Source organism: Pseudonaja textilis, chromosome 2, assembly GCF_049901715.1.
Source record: "Pseudonaja textilis isolate UNSWEBS1 chromosome 2, rPseTex1.2, whole genome shotgun sequence".
In the NCBI taxonomy this organism is placed as follows: domain Eukaryota; kingdom Metazoa; phylum Chordata; class Lepidosauria; order Squamata; family Elapidae; genus Pseudonaja; species Pseudonaja textilis.
Genome location: NC_141991.1, coordinates 13,343,308 through 13,351,873, shown reverse-complemented (window position 1 = coordinate 13,351,873; position 8,566 = coordinate 13,343,308).

Below are 8,566 nucleotides of genomic sequence, written 5' to 3'. Positions count from 1 at the left end.
GGAGCAGCTGACAACCAGAAGAAAAGAAGAAATGTGAGACAGAGGGATTTTAAGTCTCAGCATTTTCCAACAAGCCACACTGAAAATACTCCCAGCTGCTCTCCATACTTAAGCAGACCAACAATTTTGGTTGAAGTGATTAAAAGGCTGATGCAAGATTCTGTTCCACATCCTTATCTAGTAGAATTCCTAGATGTTCACTCAGCTCTTTTCAATTCTTAAGATGGTATATCTGTCCTGGGCCTTTAGCCTACCTGATATCAGGTTTTTGAAACATGATATTTGTGAAATGAGAATCTTGTGCTGATGTCAAAAATATATGTTGGTGGTGCCCTAAAATTTCCATTATTTTAGTTGTATCATCGTTCATCTGTAGTTGGTGTACTTTGCAATGTTGGACTCAAGATGACATTAGGAGTAGTATAATCTGGATTCAACAACTAGTCAACTAAGTTATTATAAATAAGTTAAAGAAGAAAGCAGCTAACAGTGCATGATAAGATTTTTATACAAGAATTTCTACAGAATGGGATGGTTGAATGTCCCATTAATGTCAGGCAGAAGTGAAATTGGCCCTAAATGCTCAATCACAAGCTGTGGTAATTCATGCATCACCATATTCTGCTTTTGGACAGTCCAAAGAATCCAAACAAAAGAGTCCAAACATTGTCATTGGGAAATGAAGATAGGCCCTGGTCTTATCTATGAGACTTATTCTTCCTCCTTCACTGTATTATCACTTTCTATCTTTCTAGCATCCAAGAGGTTCTCAGCCTTCCTCAAACCTTTCTTGGAGCTATCAAAAGAATCTCCATTTGGTCTTGACTGAATGTCTTTGCAAATTCCCAATCATCCAGGTCATGGTTATCCCCAAGATGCTTTTTCAAGAGACAACTGAACTTTCTTGTCTATCTTTGAAGATGTTTCACTTCTCATCCAAGAAGCTTCTTCAGCTCTGAGTGGATGGTGGGGAATGGAAGGATTTATAATTGCAGACAGCTGGTCATTTGCATTCTTTGAGCAAGTCATTGAGGCCACCTGGATACTTTTCTGTGTCATTAGGGTCACCCGAGTAGCACAAATGGGTGTGGCATCTTCTTGGAACTGCTGAAAGAAAGTATTCAAACAAGAAAACCCAGTTGCCTCTTGAAAAAGTACCTTTGGGATAACTCTGACATGGATGGCTGAGAATCTCCACAGACACCTTCTTGGAACTAGTCAAATACCAACGTCCTGGTCCACATCATACAGTTAATGAGGTGGTTTTATGGACAAGATGCTTTCAATCTCCTCCTGTGGGAGAGTCTGTCATCTTTCTGTGCAATCTTCTCCAGCCTTCTAATGAAAATTGATGTTTGAATAGGAAAAGGGAAATGCTGCATTTCAACAAATATTTAACACATTTTAGAAGTGGAAAGGGCATGAGTGCCACTAAATGTTGCTTTTCCAAAGCAGTGCTGAGCTGAAAAAGAGTGAAAAGATGATGTTAACAATACGGTCCAGCTGGATCTTGACAGACTAGAACCCTGGGCCGTATCTAACAAAACAAAATTCAATGTAGACAAAAGTAGAGCCTTACACTTAGGCAAGAAAAACCCAAAGTACACATAGAGACTGGGTGAAATCAGGCTCTATAGCAGTAACTGTGAGAGGGATCTTGGAGTCTCAGTGGACAACCAGCTAAATAGGAGCCAGCAGTGTGCAGCAGCAGCCAAAGAGAGCTAATTAACAGAGAGATACAATCAAGGTCAAGTGAGGTACTAATACCACTCTATAAAGCTTTAGTAAGGCCACACCTAGAGTACTGCATCCAGTTTTGGTTGCCACATTATAAAAAAGATGTTGAGACTCTAGAAAAAGTACAGAGAAGAGCAACCAGGATGATTAGAGGATTGGAGGTGAAAACATACGATGAACGTTTACAGGAACTGGGCTTGGCAAATCTAGTAAAGAGGGAAGACATGATAGCAGCCTTCCAATATTTGACGGGCTGCTACAGGGAATAGTAGAATAACAGAGTTGGTAGGGACCTTGGATGTAATCTTGTCCAACCCCCTGCTTGAGCAGATGATCTGCCCAGTATCAAACTCACAGCCTCTCAATTGTGAGGCGAGAGCTCCACCACTAGGCCACTGGAGCTGAGGAACGGGTCCATCTATTTTCTTTTAAAAAAAAAACAATTTGATTGATTTTTTTAAAAAGAAACAAAACAGACAAAACAAAAACATCCAACTTTCTTTCATAAATGTACAAACCGTGTATCGGTTGGTTTACCAATTTTTTGTGCATCCATTTCATGGTCTCAATTACAATTATATTACATAATATCTCATATTGTCAATCAGAAGTTATATACCCTAGTATCGCTATTAAACAATCATTTGACCATGATTTTATTCATTCATACTTTGCGAGATAACTATAGTTTACTTAATTTATTTTATAACAAATCATATAGTCATACTAAATCTATCCTAATTACATTTTATAAATATAATATCAAAAAAGAAAAAAAAATAGATCTTTATATATTTGTTATTTTCTAAAACTCTAAATATTCTATTATTGTATTTTATTATCTAACCATTGCTAGAAAAGGTCCAAAATTTTATAGAATTGTTTATCCTCTTGTTCTCTAACTTCAAATTTCAATCTACTCATTTCAGCACATTCCAATATTTTCCTAATAATTTCTTCCTGCAATGGTATTTTCTCATTTTTCCAGTTTTTAGCAAATACAATCCTAGCCGCTGTTAATACATTTACAATCAAATATTTCAAGTCTTTACTATATGTATCGGGGAAGATTCCCAATAAAAAAATCTCTGGTTTCAAATCTATGTGTTTCTTTGTCATTTTTTCCAGCCACATGTGAATTTTAGTCCAATATTTTCTAGTGTCCTCACAAGTCCACCACATATGGTAATATGAGCCCAGTATCTGATGACATTTCTAGCATTTTTCAGATTTATTCTTAAACATTCTTGCTATTCTTGTCGGGGGAAAGTGCCACCTGTAAAACATCTTGTACAAATTTTCTTTATAAGCTGTTGACATAGTCATTTTATAATTTTGAGACGACAATTTTTGTCATTTCTCTAAATCAATCCCATATCCAAAATTCTTCCCCCAAGCAATCATACTTTCTTTAATTTGTTCCTCCTCTAGTTTAATTTCCAATAAGTAACCATATAGTTTTTTAATCACCTTTTCATCAGTACCTGTCAAAATCTTATCTAAATCAGTCAATTTGTCATTAAATCCCTATGTTTTTTAAATCTTCATCATCCTTATACCTTGTTCCTCTAAGTTTTGCATCAATTTAAGTTCACCCTTTTCATCCAGTATTTCCCCATATCTAACTGTTTGTTCCTTCTTATATATTATAGGATAAGAGAATGCTTCAATAGTTGATAACCAAACTGGAATTTTCAAATAACATTGTCTTTTGATCTTCTCCCAATTTAGCCACAGAGACTCCCGTATGTGATGTCTTCTAAAATACACCTGTGTCTTAGTTCCCTTATACCATAGAAAAGCATGCCAACCCAACAACAAATCATGTCCTTCTAGTGTCAACAATCTAGTCTTTCTTAATGTTATCCATTCCTTAATCCACATCAAATTTGCAGCTTGATAGTACAACTCCCAATTAGGCAAGCCAAATCCTCCTCTAGTTTTGGCATCTTGTAAAAGTTTTAGCTTTATTCTGGCTTTCTTGCCCTGCCATATATACTTCAACACAATTTTATTTAAATCTTCAAAATAGTCTTTTCCAAGCCTAATTGGTATTGTTTGAAACAAATATAAGATTCTTAGTAGGATATTCATCTTGATTGTTGAGATTCTCCCTATTAATGACAATTGTAGATTTTCCAATTTCCTCAAATCTAATGCTATCTGCTGTTTAAGTTTAATGTAATTGTTCTCTTTTAATATACTACATCTTGGTGTCAGGTATATCCCCAAGTACTTAACCTTATTCGTGACTTGAATTTTCAATAGGTTTGCCAGTTCTTCTCTCTGTCTTAGTAACATATTCTTTGTCAAGATCTTTGTTTTATCTTTGTTTATTTTCAAACCAGCCACCTCACCATATGTCTCTATCTTTTCCAGTAATTTTGGAGCTGTCTCTAGGGAGTCTTCCAGAATAAAAGCCAAATCATCCGCAAAGGCTTGTAATTTAAATTCTTCCTTTTTGATTTTCATTCCTTTTATGCTTTTATCATCTCTAATATTTCTATTCCGCACTTCCAAAGTCAATACAAATAGCAAAGGTGATAGTGGGCATCCTTGTCTTGTACCTTTTCTTATATTAATAGAGTCTGTAAATTCTCCCTCTATCATAACCTTTGCTGTTTGCTTATAGTATATGGCTTCTATTGCTTGGATAAATTTTCTGGCAAAGCCCATCTGTTCCAATAATAGTATCATGAATCTCCAATTCACATTATCAAATGCCTTTTGAGCATCTAAAAATATCAAAGCCATTTGCTTTTCGGGGTGTGCCTCATAATATTCCAAAGTGTCCAGAATTACTCTCATATTATCTTTGATTTGTCTCTTTGGCAGAAATCCATTTTTATCTGGATGAACAAAGTTATTTAAGTATTTGTTTTTTGAACAAATTTTATTAATTTTAAAAAAACAATACACAAACAAACAAAACATAGGATGTAGTAACATAAAATATCTTTTCTAAAAAAACAAATAAAACATTTTATTTGAAAACAAAATAATTCCAAATTATCACATTTCTATACAAACACAATTTACTATGTATATTTATCTTATCTGTTCAACTTCATATCTTTTCCTAACTTCTCTTTATTGCTCCCTTTCCTTCTATTTAATGGTATTTCTTTTGCCTTGAATTATATATATTCATTGTATATAGTTTCTTTAGTTCTCTTCTACATCCTTTCAAACATAGACAAACATTACACAAAACGTAAACACATAAAACTTCTTTTTGGAAAGCAGCTTACCCCAGGTTAAATCTTTTTGTACAGACATAAATCAAATTCGTGCTCACTGATATACTATTTCATATCTTATTTAACATTCTATATTTTCTATATATTTTCTCTCTCCTATTCACTCTTTTAATTCTATTTTATTTATTTCATCTCAATTTAAATAATTATACTTGCATCTTTTGTCCATTCTCTTTCAATCATCTATTTATCCTTTCTTTCTAATACAATATTTCTCCTGTAAACACTGGTTGAAGTATGACAACTTTTTATCTTTCCCCTAAATTTAATACTTAAAATAATACATATTTTCCATACTGATTCTGCTTCGTACATTCTAAGTACTACATTTCAAAATAATAAAACAAGCAAATAATATTAAATTTAATAAGTAGTAATAAAACCAAAAAAAGGAATATTGAGTTTATGATATAATAAAAAACAATATTTCATAGGTAATTAAACTCTATTATTAAATCTTAAACATTTTCATAGCTTCCCTTTAATGCAGTATTAACTCATGTAATATTTTAATTTTCAAACTCAGTTGCAAATACTAATATCTATGATACAATCTTATGTACTTTTGCAGAATCATTTTTATAAAATTATATCTTACCCCTTATCTCTGAAAAAAATCTGTTTTTTAACATCTTGTTTAAAACCTTTATGACTTCTCTTTCCTTTTTCCCTTCCTTTCTTATCAATTCTAGCTTTCTCACACACACCCCATCTCTCAAATTTCACTCTCTTAGTCTTCTCTCTCTGTTGTATTTCTCTTTTCTGTTGCTTTCTGACATCATATTGATTTTTCATCTTATTTTTCTTTTTCTTGGTTGCTTTTTTAAGTCCTGAGTTCACCTTTTCCTTGCCCCCCCTTTCGCTTTTTTTCCTCCACTAAGAGTATTTGTCCATTAAAGATGGCTTCTTCGTCTTCATCCCAGCCTTCCTGTCATTGTTGTATTTCTTGATAGGTAGAGATCGCCATTTCTAAAAAGTGGAAATAGATCCAGAAGCCCTTGCCTTCTTGTTCCTCTTCTTTCAGTTTTTGAAATTCCATTTTTAATTCTTCAAAGGACAATGCCATTTTTTCTTTTTTAAAAAACAACCCAAATGTCTTTAATCTTTCAAGAAATAGTTCACAAAAATCCCAAAGTCACAAAGCAAATCAAATCAGAGCAAACAGTTTCATTTAGCATTTTCTTCTTTCTATATTTTCTCTTCCTAGGGTAGAATTCAAATACACAGTTCCAAAATAGTCTTCTAGAAGTCGTAATATCTTTTATTTCTGATCTTATAAACTCAAAGCAGTCTCCTTCAGTACAATCTTAAAATAAGTCTTTATCTCTTCCCTTCCACTTATAGGAAATAAAAAGAATTTTAGGTTTTTAATTCCAATGTCCAGAAATCCTTTATCCCCTTGGCTTTAAATTTCAAGTTAGATTACCTTCTATGCCCAAGTAGATTTTTCAGATTTCCATCTGCTGTTTCTGTGAGAAGGGAGAGTGAAAGAAAATAACTTTCCCTTTCCAGCTTTCTTCTGCCACTTTTACAATCTTCTCTGGGAGACGATGTATCATTCAAAAGATTTAGTTTCCAGGGTGTTTGGAAGTTTCTTGTTATCCCAGTTCAGCCAACACTTTCGCTTTCTCCTACTTCCTCCAGCACAAATCTTACCCGGCTGCAGGCTTCTTTGTGGTGGCCATTGCTGACCGCTGCTTCACCGCCTTGGGAAAAAGGGGTTTTGCCGGCTGAGGAGGGGGTTTGCGGAATCCCCAAACCCCAATCCGGATCCCCTCTCTCTTCGGTTGCCTCTACGGGGCAATCATATCCTCCAGATCCATTTGCATTGGAGGCACCTTGGCAGCGAGCGCTGCAGGAATCGTGGAGAGTCGTGAATTCCTGTCCTCGCTGAAGCCTTGCAAAACCAGAAACCTCGGTTATTTAAGTATTTTTTAAGTCTTTCTGCCAAAATTGAAGCAAAGATTTTATAGTCTGCATTTAATAAAGAAATAGGTCTATAGTTCTTAATTTGCAGTGGATCAGCCTCTTCTTTTGGAATAAGTGTAATATAAGCTTCTGACCATGTTTTAGGTATCATCTTCTTTGACATAGCTTCATTCATGACTTCTAGCAATGGAATGCTCAACGATTCTTGTAATGTTTTGTAAAATTCGGCCGGAAGCCCATCTGGACCTGGTGCTTTCCCATTATTTTGCTTCTTAAGTGCTTCAGTTAATTCCAACATTGTTATACTACTTTCTAACATTTTTTCAGTCTCTTTAGGTATCTTAGATAGATTAGCATTCTGTAAATACTGTTTAACTTTTTCTTCCTCAATATTCTCCTGCTTATATAGTTGTCCATAGAAGTCTCAAATAATTTCCCTTTTCTCTTTATTGCCATAACAAACTTGGCCTTGATCATCTATTAACTGTAATATTTTTCTTGATTCTTTCTCTTTTCTCAATTTGTATGCTAACCATCTACCTAGTCTGTTTGCATCTTCAAAGTAATTCTGTTTAGCACTTCTAATTTTTTGTGCCAATTCTTCTTTCTCTATTTGACCCATTTTATGTTTAATTATATCCAATTTTAGTTTAATGTCCTTTTTCTGTGGCATTTTTTGTAATTCTTTTTCAAGTCTTTTATGCTCATCTTCTAAAACTTTGATGGTTTGCCTTTTCTTGATGTTCTTTTTCCTTATATAGTCAATTATCAAGCCTCTAGCATATGCCTTCATTGTATCCCAGACATTCTGAATTGAATTATCTTCTTTTTTATTCTCTCTAAAGAAGAAGGCCAATTCTCTCTCCATCCAATGTGTAAAGTCTTTTTCCTTTAAAATGGTATTGTTTAGCGTCCATCTCGATCTTCTTTTTTGTCCTTTCCATTTAATTGTCCGTGGATTGTGGTCTGCCCAAGTACTTGATTCAGTGTTTGTTTCTTGAATGTCAGATATTAGTTCTGTTGAGATCCAAATCATATCTAATCTGGACCATGATAAATGTCTATTTGAATAAAAAGTATATTGTTTAGTTTTAGCATTTCTTTCTCTCCGTATATCTTTTAAATTTAATTCATCTATCATTTTGAAAAAAAGATTTGGGGAGAGTCTTTCTGTTTTGCTTTGTTGTCGTTGCTGCATAGTCCATTTTATTGTCTACAATTCCATTGAAGTCTCCCATCATAACTATATTAATATAGTCCAGTCCAATTATTTTCATGTGTAATTTTTTGTAAAATCCTTCTTGTTTATAATTCGGAGCATATATTGCAATCAGGAGTGTTTTCGTATTGTTATCCACTATTTCCACCATTAGTACTCTTCCGTCTTCATCAGTATGAATCAATTTTGATGGGATAGTCTCTTTAATGTATAAAACCACTCCTCTTTTCTTACATTGAGTCAAGGAAGTGAATATTTTCCCTAATTTTGGCTATATCAACAGTTGTTCATATTGTTTTTTAATATGGACTTCTTGTAAACAAATGATATCAAATTTTAATTTCTCTAATTTATGAAAGGTTTTTCTTCTTTTAACAGCTGAGTTAAGTCCATTTATATTCATTGAAATCAATTTTTTCTC